We start from the raw sequence: 12,129 nt of genomic DNA, 5'->3' as shown, positions 1-12,129 counted from the left end.
GCGTCATCGCCATGACTGTGGGCATGCCAACCCTGTGTGAGACGCCCACAAAGCCCGGGGTGCCGTGCTTAGTGGAGGTGATGCCTGAGCTGAAAGACCCTCGCACAGTGCACGTGCGCACACGAACACACACATACACACACGAACACACGTGCACACACACAACTTTGTGTCAGAGTCTGTTTAAAATACAGTGGGGTGGGGTGTGTACTGGAGTCTGCATTTTAACAAGGGTCCCCGATGATTCTCCCTCCGTCGTGTTTGAGAACAGACTATAGACCTGACCTTGAGAGGATAGCCACCCTCACCTTGGGTAACCTTGAAATTCTCTGGGCCTCCAAGTCATCCTTCTTCCAAAAAAAAAAAAAGCCACAAAAGAGATCAGGATGTGGATAATGATGGGCACCCATTTGCTGCCATTTCACACTACAGTGCGGGTGATTGGGTTTACCCTACAGAGGAGAGTTTGACTTGAACCAGCCCAAGGATCTAAAGGGCTGACTCGTCCAATACCGTGTGGCTGGAGGGCTGGCCCCCTGCAGGTCCCCCCAGCCCCCATGAGGAGAGGGGACAGCAGAGCCCTTGTGTGCCGTGTGTCTGAGGTCTGCAGTGAACTGCTGAAGATGGGGAGGGCAGAATGGTCCTGTTAAAATGGGGGTACAGCTGTAGCCAGTTTGGCTCAGTGGATAGAGCTTCGGCCTGCAGACTGATGGGTCCCGGGTTCGAATCTGATCAAGGGCACATGCCTGGGTTGTGGGCTCGATCCCAAGTGGGCGGTGTGCTGGAGGCAGCCGATCAATAATTCTCTCCCATCATTGATGTTTTTCTCTCTCTTTTCCTCCCCCTTCCTCTCTGAGATCAATAAAAATATATTTTAAAAAATAAAATGGGGGCACAGCTAAGCCCCACTGCTCTCATTTACATTTAGCCACAGGGCTGAATTCATTTTGAATTTCGAATAATATTAAAAGACGGGGTGAGGTTGCATAGCTCACCAAAAGGGAGCATGAATTGATAACGTTTCAGAAACACGGGAGGGTTGTTGGCTGCCGACCTGACCCAGCCTCTCAGTCCCCCAGCTGAGCTCCACACCTGAGCTTTGAGTTCAGGTTTCAAGTTATTGATTTTGATGCTAAGCTCTAGTTGGTTCACGCCAAGGTCTACTGGATCCTAGCTGGCCCTCGGGGCCCCTCACAACGTTCTGTGACTAAACCGACCACCAACTAAGGAGAAGAATAAAGACGGAGAGCTGGGGAGGGGTGGAGGGGGACGAGGCGTGGAGGGTGGGCATCATCCAACCAGCTCCACCTCTTCGGCTCTGCCCAATGACTTCAGTCCCCAGGGTCCTCCCTTTGGGTCTAAGAACCCAGGTGTGTGGGGAGGGGCGGGGAGCAGTGGGGAGAGGCCTGGAGAGTAGGCCACTCATTGTCTTGACACCCTGGGAAAGGGATTCTGGGAAATGTGTCTCTCATCACCTGGACCACTTTAGCTGCCCTCCTCCCCTCCTGCGGCCCTTTTCCTGTAAGCAGTCAGCCTTGTTGGGAAGACAGCGCTTGGGTCCTGCTCTGCTCTGTCCTCTCCCCAGGCTGCCCTTCGCCAGGTCTGCCGTTCTCTCCCACACACACTCCGAAAGCTGGGCTGGGGAGGCCTGAGGGGCTCCTGCCTCTGCCCCCCACACCAGGCGGACAGAGCTCCAGGGGATGCGTTTGCAGCTGGAGGGGCCTTAAAATCAAGGGGGAAGGATGCCCTAGCCCAGTGGTCGGCAAACTGCGGCTCGCGAGCCACACGCGGCTCTTTGGCCCCTTCAGTGTGGCTCTTCCACAAAATACCGACTTCTGCGCATGGGCCACGAAGTTTCAATCGCACTGTATGTGCGCACCCGCACGTGGTATTTTGTGGAAGAGCCACACTCAAGGGGCCAAAGAGCCGCGTGTGGCTAGGGAGCCACGGTTTGCTGACCACGGCCCTAGCCGGTTGCTCAGTGGTTAGAGTGTCAGCCCCAGGACAGAGGGGTCACGAGTCAATTCCCGGTCAAGGGCATGTACCTAGGTTGTGGGTTCGCTCCCTGTCCTCCCCCACCCTCATGTCAGGGCACCTGAGGGAGGCGACCAGTTGATGTGTCTCTCTCACATCGAAGTTTTTCTCTCTCCCCTCCTCCTCCCTACCTTTCACCCTCTCTAAAAATCAGTGGAGAAAATATCCTCTGGTGAGGATTAAAAAAAAACAACAGAAAAAAAAAAAACATGGAGAGAGGCAGTCAGCAGGCTTTGCCTCCCTTAACAAGCCCTTTGTCAGGCTCTGGGGACCCGCGAGGAATCCCACTGGTACAGGCCCGGAGGGAGCATCTGCCTCTCTGTGACCCCAGGCTGGGGGCACCTCGAGGTGAGGGCTGGGTCAGTCCTCTTCTGGATCCCGACACCCAGCCCAGGCCAGGAGGGTCTGAAAAGGTTCTGGAAAACATGAGCAAGACTCCAGCCTTCCCAAACCTGCCACATCCACCTGAGACTGACTCAGAGAGCGTGAGGCGTGAGGAGCAGGCGTCTTCCCTCCAGGGAGGGGGCCTGCTGAGGGTGGCACCAGCGTGCCACGTGCTGGGGACAGGGGCTCAATGTATGTGGGTGCTATGTCTTACAAGAGCTGACCTGCTGAGCCCCAGCACCCTTTGCCCAAAGTGCCCCCGCCTCTAGGCAGTCCTTCACACCTCCAGGAAGCCTGCAGTGCCTGCCCAGGCTGCTAGCATCTCCTGCTGCCCCAAGGCCTCGGGCGGGCTCCCTGAGCTGCCTGGGAGGGGAGATGAGACAGACATCCGACAGAGGGCTGGTAGCTGGGTTGCCAATGGACAGCTTAGCTTACAAGGGGCCACCCTCCTCCCCCCGACACAGGCACCTGAAATAACAGGCATGTGCCTGTGTTTCCAGCCGGTGACTCTTACTCCCTCGTATCCCCCCAGTTTGACAGATTAACATTCAAAGAAGCCCTGAGGGATGGTTGGAGGGAGAAGCTCAGGCTGAAGGGTCCGTTCTGCCTCATCTACATCCCAGACCTGCAGACGGATGGCAGACAGGTGCTGGGGTCCCCACCACTTCCCAAGCCCAGCCAAAGGAAGCCACCGTCGTGCAAATGATTGGCCCCTGAGTACCTGTTTATGCTGTTCTGGGCCACCCAGTGGGTGGGAAGCTGGGCGTCAGCCTGGGCACGGCCGGCCTGGGGTCCCCAATGAGGAGTGTGGCTTGACTTCATTCCTAGGTCCTGCCCAGTCCTGTTGTCACGTGACCTGGCCTATACCTGGCCTTTGTGATATCTGCTCACGGGAACCTTGACCTTGATGTCCCCTGACAGCAGCCACATCCAGACCTGCAGTTGCTAGGGAGGGGTCAGGAAGGGGTGTTAGTGGGCAGAGCAGGAAGGACCCTGCCAAGCCGGGGGTAGGGCTGTGTTTTGTGGAGCAGGATGGGCCTTGACGACATCATGGATCTCAGGCTGCCCCAGGGCTTCCAGCCAGCACAGCCGCGCTCTTGACGCACAGATCCTTGGGGCCCTCTCACCTTCACCCTCTCCCAGGGTTGCTTTGGGAAGGTCGACAGATGGCTTCCTCCAAATGCTCAAATCCCACCGGGCACCCTGCTACTTGCCAGATCATATCCAGATTTCAGAGCCTCCATGATCCCACCCTGTGACTATTCGACCCTCATCCAAGAAACATTTCTAGGTACTTCTCTCTGCCCAGCCCTTGAGGACCCTGCTGAGGAAGAGCTGGAGTCAGAACTGACTTTGCAACCTAAAACCAGCTCTAACTGCTGTGTGACTTTAAACAAGTCACTATCCCTCTCTGGGCCTCACCTGAAAAGTCATATGTAAATTAGGATCTGGGCCTATCATGATTTCATTTTTCATTCCCTACCACTTTCACATCCCATGTTGTAGATCTTTAGACTGGGTAAGCAGGGTTTCAGCCTTTATTTCCCAGATGTAGCAAATGGAGGGGAAAGAGAGCTGACACAGAGAGGCCATGTTCCCTGCAGGGATCTTGCTAAGAGACTGGTCACAGCAACTCCTTGAGGCCTAAATCAGGAATCCCGCCCTATGAAGAGGAACCATGGCCCTGAGGGGGTCAATGATTAATCACAGCCAACACTGATTGATCGCTTGCACAAAGCAGGTGCTCGCCTGCACGTCCCTGTCATCTGCACTGGCCTCACGCTGGGCCCTGGGGGGAGGAGGTCAGGTGGCATATGGCTGCCTCGGGAGAGAGGGCCCTGGAAGGTATCTCATCTCCCTTCCCCTCAGATGGAGAAACTGACCCACAGAGGGTAAGTGACTGGCCCAGGGTCATGTAGCACCCGGTCTCTGCAACCTGTGAACCTCGGTTTTACTATCTGTGCAATGGTCCCTGTCCTCTGCCTACCTTGAGGAGGTTGGAGGGAGGGAGGCAAGGAGGAGAACTGGTTGAGAGCAGAAAACACGGGATCATGGCTCTCAGGATCTAGAGCCAGTGGTGAGCATATCTACCAGGCCATGAACAAAGGGCTCCCACCCCAGGGTGCTCTTTGCTGTGGGCTGGGCTGTATAGGAGAACGGGCCTGCTCCCTCCTCATGCCCACCTGGTCTGGTGCGGGTGCTGAGGGGCCCAGGGCAGGGTGGACACCACCCACAGTGCTCACCAGCATGGTGAGGAGGTCCTGGGACAGGGGTACCCGCCCCACCTCCAAAGGACAGCGTGAGTGCTCATGACACACGCTTCTAGTGGGTGGGACAGAGTCCTGGTCACACAGCAATGAACAGGCCTGGGAGCTGGAGGCCCCACCCGGACGAGACAGAGAAAGAGAGAGACGGGAGAGACCGATGGAGCCCGCGCTCTGGCCTGCTGCTCTGTGGACCACTTCCGTCTCAGGGGACAGTAACCCTTTCTTGGTGAGAGAGTTTAGGTGAGGTTTAGGTGACATCTTGTGTAAGGGGTTCCCCATTGATCTTAAAGGCCTTCTTGTCAGATGCAGGGCGGGGGCCTCCCCACCGCCTCCCCTCTTGGCCTCAACTATCCGTCTGCTCCATGGGAAGACTGTGTTGAAGGGTCCAGAGGCTGCCTCTTCCTCTTAACGTCACCTGTCACCTCCTCAGTTGGGAAGGAGGGGCCCAGCAGGATTGAGGACCAGGGTCCACAGATTATTAGGGGGTTGGCTGGGGCCCCCAGAAATGAGATTTTGGGGTCCCCGGAAAGCCTGCAATGTCCAGCAGAGCCCCCGACATCTGGAGCGGCCTGGAGCAGGGCCAGGCCTGCATGCTGGAGGCTGGAGATGAAAACAGCCCCAGGGACAGGGTGAGGAGAAGGGGGTGGGGAGGGTCTGTCACCCGCCAGGCGGCGGGATGAGCTTGAGTCTAAATAAATCACTAACACAAGGGGGTGGGGGTCGGGGGGTGGGAAATTCCTTGAACAGGCGCCCTGGATTATGGACAACAGAGTGGGAGGGGATGGGAAGATGTTCGGGGTGGGGAGGGACACTTCTGCCTCCCCCTCATGCACCCGGCCCGCCCCTCCTGCATCAGGGCTGTGCCTGTCGGAGGACTGGCTGCCTTAGCTGGGGGCCTCCGCTGCCCAGGCCCAGCCCCTTGATCCATGTCGTGAGAAACTCCAAAAGCTGAGCCCATCCGAGGGGAGAGAGGTGTTGAAAGCCATATCCTGCTCGAGGGCTGAGCCAAGGCCAGAGATAATATCATGTGCTGGGGAGCTGTGGGGCTGGGCCTCCCCGGGTCCCTCCCTCCCATCCCACCCCCAGGCTCAGCACCCCTGCCTGTGCCTGAGCTCAGGCCCCGGGGCAGGGGCCGTGTTGCTCCCAGACTGGGAGGTGGCTTGGCCCCTGTCCCACTGGACTCACTCCAAGCCCAGAAGCCCCGCTGGCCCAGGGCAGTCAGAGGTCAGGGTGGAGAGCTGGGCTGAGGTCTGGAACTGGCCAGGTCATCCTAGGTTCCCTCCTGCCTCTCTCAGGACCTCAGTTTCCACGTCTGGGAAGCGGAGTGGGGAACTGGGTCATCTCTAAGGGCACTGGGTCGGGGGCACGAGGCCAGCTCTGGACCAGCGTTGGCTGCAGCTCCTGGGGCAGGGTTGGTGGCTGGTGGCTGGAAAGATGGACGAGTGACTGAACACACAACAGCGAGGACTTAGAAAGCCTACCATCTACGCACCACTGCAGACCGTCCACAGAACGTGTCTCTACTCCCTGGCTCAGTTATGACAGTCCATCAGTCCCAAGTCGCACAGTTTACAAAGAGCCTCGCTGTTCGTCCCTGGGGTCCAGGAGGAAGGACAGGGAGGGCCTGTGCCCGTTGGGGCAGAGGGGAAACTCAGAAAGGCCCCCGAAGCTTCCGTGTCCCTGTCTCTGAGCTCCCAGGAGCCCAGGATGCTAACAGGGCAGGAAATGTCACCAACTCAGCAGGTGAGACACCCAGGCCCAGGGGGCTCCACACAGGGGCTAAGGGCCCAGCCAGGACCAGAGAGCAGATGTCCTGGCCTGGCCTGGCCCTGTCCCAGCCCGGCCTGAGCCCACTGTGGTTGAGTGGACTATGCTCCTTGCTACTTGGGTAACCTTGGCCCAACCACCACCCTTCTCTGAGCCTTGGTTTCTTCATCTGTAAAATGGGATGATGATCATACCTGAGAGGGCGCAAGACGGAAAGGAGAGGAGAGAGGTGAACATACCGTGCGGATCGAAAATGCTGTTCAGAACACAAGTGACATCTGAGGGAGGAGCCCAGGTGACTGCCCAGGGTCACAGGTGAGGGAGGACAGTCTGGAAAGGCCTGGAGGGTGGCCAGCCACCCCACGGTGGGGAGGCCTGAGCATGGGGCACCTTATTCCGAAGGGCGTGGGGAGCCACCGAAGGGCCAAGCACCTCCTCAGGGAGGCCCCCGCCCCCCCCCCCGGCATTGGTCCGGGGGCTCCTTCTCTGAGAGCAGGGATGGGCCCTTCCCTGTGAACTTCTCAGCAGACCCATTCAGCCTGGTAGAGACCAGGCTCAGTGAAGGAAGAGACCGACCTGGAGTCACATGGCCACCTGCAGGGGGCCCAGAGTTCAACCAGGCCAGGGTGTCACCAACTGGGCCAGCATCCCCGCTCTCCGGGGACCCTATGAGGACTCACCCCCCCCCGCCCCCCTGCAACCCCCACTCAGGCCCAGGAGCTCAAGCCCTTCAGCCGCTGGCCACTTGTCATTCTCCCACCTTGAGTAGCCAGACAAGGCCCGGCAGGGGGCCAGGCGGGGCGCCTGGAGGTGTGCACGGAGGCGAGCCGGGCAGAGGGCGTCTCCAGAGAAGAACCAGAAATGGTGCTGAAAGGGGTTTGGAAGAGGCTGGTCTGGAAGAACACAAGAGAGACCGTAATGGGAACCAGAGGTCACGGGAGGGGCTGCTCTGGGCTCATCCCACCGCTCGCCCCTCGAGGCTCCGTCAGGGAGACTGAGGCCTGGCCCAGCGCAGAGCTCATCTTGGCTCCTTGGCCACTGCCCAGCTCTCTCCCCACACTGCATGGTCCCCATAGCCCAGGGCGACAGGGTGAGCCAGTGCTGGAAATCGGAGATTTTGTGGGGGTTTGGGATGGGGCCAAGTAACATCAGAAGAGTTTGTGAAGCTAATAAATAAAGTCAACATGATTGCTTAACCTACTGAGGAGGTTGAGGAGTCACTCAGGATCAAGACAGACAAATGAGTCCAGTGTCCTCTGCCAGCCAGGGGGCCGTGAGGCCCTACTGTGTGTCTCCACTTTCATGATACCTGTTTCATTTGTTCCTAAAAGGAGCCCTGGGACGAAACAAGCATTTCCTAAGTTACAGATGTGGACACTGTAATTCAGAGATGTTAAGTCACTTGACCAAGGTCACACAGCCAACAGGGTAGAGCAGGCACTTGAACTCAGGTCTATGGGTTTCAGGTCTCGGGTCCTTTCCACTACCCTCCTCCCACCTCACCCCTGCTCCCTGCCCCCACCCCAACCCTGTGGCTCAGAAAGGATTTCACAGGGGAATGGGCCTCTGCCCTGGAGTCCCCACTGGCTGAGCAGGGAAAGATGCTGGCATCAGGAGTGTGGGTACTACCACTTAGGGCCCTTGTCTCTCAGGTGGGTGCTAGTGGCTTGCTTAGGGATCACCAAAGCCCTCTCCCCAAAGTGCCCATGGGGTTAGTGCCCCCTAAGGCCTGTCACCCTGCTGTCTTCCAAGCTCACTCATCGGCCCTCTACCTTTGCTTTCTCCCCCAAAGCCTGCCTCCCACCGCTCCTCAGGGAACAAGGGGGAGCCAGTGAAGCCCCCGGGGACCACTGAGGACCGAATGCCCAGCTTTCCCTGAGGGTAGTGGGGAGCAGGGAGGGTAGGGTAGAGCCGAGCTGGAAATGGAACCCGAGACGCATTTCCTGAGAAGCTGGAGGAGCTTGAGCTTCGGACCCTCACTCGTCTGAGTTCCTTTCAAGACCAGAAGCAGGGCTGAGAGGGTGGGAGTGAGCCATTAGGTGTTTCTGTGAAGTTTCCAAATGTTTTAACTCCTAAGACCCTGTTCCTCTCCACCTTGACTCCCACGGCACAGCCTTCTCTAGAGCAGTTCTCAGTATTTTGGGAATCGAAGGGGAAATTGAGTGAAGTCCGAGTTTCATGTGGGCGTAGGGGTGATGGATGTGTGGCTGCAGTCCCTTACATGTTTAGTTCTGTTAGTGCTGGTCCTCCCGGGGTGGAATGGCTTCCTGGAAGCTATACTCCCTGACCTCTGTCAGGCTCCCCCAGCATCGGGGCATCAGCGTGCCCTACGGACCCTCGGGCTGGCAGCGCGTGGGCAGCGGTGGAGGAGCACTGTGAAGCGGACAGCACCACAAGGGAGTCTGGAAAATTCTGCCGATCGTCAGATTGTGTCAAGTTGTAACTGGAAGATTTGGTCTCCTCAATGCAGCCTCATAATGAAAGTTCTCACCCGGCCAGGGTGGCTCAGAAGTTGAGCGTTGACCTATGAACCAGGGGTCACAGTTTGATTCTGGGTCAGGGCACATGCCTGGGTTGTGGGCCCGATCACCAGTAGGGAGTGCAGGGGGCAGCCAATCAATGATTCTCACTTATCATTGATGTTTCTGTCTCTCTTTTCCTCTCTGAAGTCAATAATATATATAGACTGAGTGGCCAGATTATTATGACCACCTGGTGTTTGTAGGCAAATTAGCTGTACACTGCATTGTATGGGATATAGAAGCCGAAGGCCTGTTTGAACACCTTTGCTGTCTGCAGTTACCAAGATAAAACATCTCCAGTTCACACAGGAACACAAGGATTGGACAGTCGAGCATTGGAAAAAAGTCATGTGGTCCGATGAATCACGTTTCCAGTTGCATCATGCAGATGGCAGAGTGAGAATTTGGTGGAAACAGCATGAAAGCATGCATCCCACATGCATGAATACAACCCTTCAAGCTGGTGGGGGGAGTGTTAGGTTTGGGGCATATTTACCTGGCATGATTTGGGCCCTTTAATTCATGTGGAACAACATCTGAATAGCACAACATATCTAAGTATTGTTGCTGATCAGGTTCATCCTATCAGGTTGATGGCGTAGCCCAATGGAGATGGCTTCTTCCAACAAGACAATGCGCCATGCCACGGTACTCGTATGTGCAGGAGTGGTTTCAAGAACATGGGGGAGAATTCACCTTGCTTAGGTGGCTCCCACAATCACCAGATCTCTATTCAATTGAGCATTTGTGGGACGAAGTTAAAAGAGCCATCAGGCAGCTGGTTCCACAACCATCAAACCTCACAGAACTGGACAGTGTTATTCATCAGGCATGGTGTCAGATTCCTCGCGTCACCTTTCAACATCTCGTGGAGTCAATGCCAAGAAGAGTGTGTGTGTGTGTGTGTGTGTGTGTGTGTGTGTGTGAATATTTATATATATATATATACTCACACACACATGTTCAAAGGCTGTTAAATCGCGTGGTTTACTCATATCTTCAGAAAAATCGTGGTAAACAACCTGCTTCCCTATTTACAATGATCTGGCCCTCTAGCAACTTCAGCGCGAAATTATAGCTAATTTGCTTACAAACGTTAGGTGGTCATAATAATCTGGACACTGTGTGTGTGTGTGTGTGTGTGTGTAGATATATGAAAGTTCTCACCTGCCGGGGATATACTCAGTAAAGCAGCATTCATTTTTTTTCCTCTTTTCTGATGACAATTACACAGAATACAACTTATTACAAGTCCTGTGTTTTTGGCAAACCTGCAGCAGTACTGCAAACCTCAGATACTGGTATATCTGTGCTAAGCAGCATGTTTGTGTATCCCAACAAACTCAACTCGTCCCCATGAAGTCTGGCTGTCCCAGATGAAATGACAGGTAATTTGTTTCTCAACAAGGACTCCCACATTGCATGAGCTACGGGCCCTCAGAACTTGACCTGCCCCTAGTCTGCCTCAGAGGCCTCACCCTAACCTCCGCTGTACGCTCTCTGTCTGTAAGTTGTGTGATCAGAACCAGGGATTCCCCCAGATCCAGGGACCCCAAGGCCTGCCCTGTTTTCTCAGAACCTCTGTCTGCACGTTCCCCCCAACCCCATATCCGTCCCAGGCCTCCCCACACTGGGGTGCTTCCTGCAGGTTGTGCCTCGGTGGCGGGGCCAGGCCAGGAGAGCAGGGGTTCTGAAGAAGCAGATGTGGGGTCCCAGCCCGCCAGGCCTCTGCACCTGGGCTGCGTGTGTCTGGTAAAATCCCTGGGAGAGCGGCCTGCGCTTCCAATGAGCTGTCACCCAGGCGGGGTCCCTGTGTGGGACCGACCCCTTGCAGCCTGCCTTCTCGTGGCGCCCAGCACCTTTCCACACCCCCAGAGGTGCTCATCCCCTCCCCAGGAAGGCCCTTGCCCCTGGGCCAGCCACACCTGTGAGAAGCCTGTGTGGAGGGAACATCTGCCTCCTTGTGACTTCCACCCACAGGCCTTGCAGAACCAACTCAACCCTCCTTTCACCTGGAAACTCTTTACTCCTGCTCATCCTTCGTGCACGGTCAACACTGCTTCTCTCTGAGGTAGTTTCCCTGTTCCTCATCTCTCCTCTGAAGCCCAGGAGCTCCCACACAGGGCAGTGTGATCCCCACCTGCGTGCCCCACGCGGGGAGCTCTTGGGGACGGGGACTGAATGAGGTGCTCTCTGTGCCCCAGGGCCAAGCAGCAGAGGGAGGTCCCTGAGGCTGGGCTCCCCCAAGGTTTGCCAGCCGCCTGCCTGCCTGGTAACCACGCAGGGCCAAGGTCAAAGGTCAAAGGTCAAAGAGCAAGGCCACACGCCAGCCTGCACTCCTCCCAGGTTTGCCCCCCTCAGCCCTTGGGGCAGACACCTGGCTCCTGCCCTGTGCCTCTCCAAAGCGCCAGGCTGGGACCTGGCTTCTCAGCCACATTTTCTGGGGCTGGCCACACCCTTCTTCTGGAACACCTTTCCTCCGGACTCCCTGGTTCCCTCCCACCTTTCTAGCCATTTCTTCTTAGTCCCCCGTGAGGGTTCCTGTCCTCCTCCTTGCCCTCCTCCTCCTCCCACTTCTAAATGGACCACAGAACTCAGTTCTGAACCCTCTCTTTCCCACTCCAAGTCCCCGACTAACGCCAGTGACCTCTGGTCTGCACATGCACCACCAGCATCTATCCTTGCGAGTCTGACAGGCCTCTCACACCCAACACTTTCATCTGAAGCCAGTGTTTCTCCCAATAGACCTGCCTTTTCTTTTCTTTGCATGGCAGCCCCCATCCTGCCTCCATTCCAGCTGTTACCCTTCTACCCTTCCACCCCTCAGCACCCACTGGGCTTTTCTTTTAAAAAACCACCTTATCCTATCTAATAAAAAACCACCTTATCCTATCTAATTGGCGTATGACCGCTACCCTTCCCATTGGCTAATCATCGAGATATGCAAATTAACTGCCAGCCAAGATGGCGGCTGGCAGCCAGGCAGCTTGAAACTAACATGAGGCTTGCTTGCTTCAGTGACGGAGGACTCCAACGTTCCCCGCCTGCCACTGCAGGCCTCTGAGCTGCAACTCTGAGCAACTATGTAACAAATATAGAAGCTAAACAAAACCCCAGAAACCTGCTTTAGTCCAGTGGGCTTCAGCCAGCAGATC

Source organism: Myotis davidii, unplaced genomic scaffold (assembly GCF_000327345.1).
Source record: "Myotis davidii unplaced genomic scaffold, ASM32734v1 scaffold139, whole genome shotgun sequence".
In the NCBI taxonomy this organism is placed as follows: Eukaryota; Metazoa; Chordata; class Mammalia; order Chiroptera; family Vespertilionidae; genus Myotis; species Myotis davidii.
The sequence above is the reverse complement of the archived record's forward strand: the minus strand, read 5'-3'. Positions refer to the sequence as shown.